This window comes from Apium graveolens, chromosome 6 (assembly GCF_009905375.1).
Source record: "Apium graveolens cultivar Ventura chromosome 6, ASM990537v1, whole genome shotgun sequence".
Lineage (NCBI taxonomy): Eukaryota > Viridiplantae > Streptophyta > Magnoliopsida > Apiales > Apiaceae > Apium > Apium graveolens.
The window spans coordinates 43,440,172-43,441,185 of record NC_133652.1 but is presented as its reverse complement, the minus strand read 5'-3'; positions in this window follow the sequence as shown (position 1 = coordinate 43,441,185).

Below are 1,014 nucleotides of genomic sequence, written 5' to 3'. Positions count from 1 at the left end.
ATTAAAGTTTATATAGCTCGTTTTGATTTTTGGATTTTCTCAATTGTTGTTGATGTGTTGAATGATTTTGATTATTGAGAATGATTCTAGATGCCCAGAGCTTCATTTTGGTATATAGATTGTATCATTTTAATTTGATTTCGATTAAAATCGAACTTTGAATTTATTAGAAATTTTGATTCGAATTTTCGGCTTGTTCTTGATATGTTTAACTGATTTGATATTATGAATATATTGGGTGTGTTCAGAGCTTTGATTTAGGATATAAATTGCACGTTTTGGATGTGGTTTGTTCGATTTCACTGTTTCGCCGGAATCGGAGCTCGGGTCGCCGGTTTCTATGGCTTCCCGGCCGACGTTATCGCTCTCAGGGTCGTTTAGGCCGTTGTAGGTTGAATTAAATGGTTGTAAGTGTGTTAAATTGGTTGGGGAGTGAAGAACGCTAAAAAACGAGCCTTTTTGGACAGAAATTGGGAAGCCGCAATATGGTCGGAGGTTCGAACGCCGCCCAGAGCTCGGACGGATTCTGGAATTTCCAGAAAACAGCGAGATTCCGGCGACATTCAAACGAAATCCGACCATATTCTTGGGGCTGACTCTGTTTGATCCTCCTTGCCTATTTTTCCAATCTGAAAAATGTTTTTAACAAAATTCTTTTTACTTTTAATTAAAAATCTTTTTTCCTATTTTCAAAAATCAATTTCGTTATTTCTAAAAATTATTTAATAATTATTTTAAATTCTAAAAATTATTTTCTTAATTGTTTTAAATTCCAAAAGTTATTTCTTTTATTATTTTCAAAAATCCATATTTGTTTTAATTATTTATAATTTATTTTAATTAATTATTTATAGATTCAATTAATGGGTTAATTTATTTAATCAATTAATTTTATTTATAAATAGTTAAATAAAATATAATTATTTATAATTAATTCAAATAAATCCTAAAGATTGTTTTTAAGCTTTTAAAAATTACATTTTAGTGTTTAAAAATTAATTAATATTATTATTA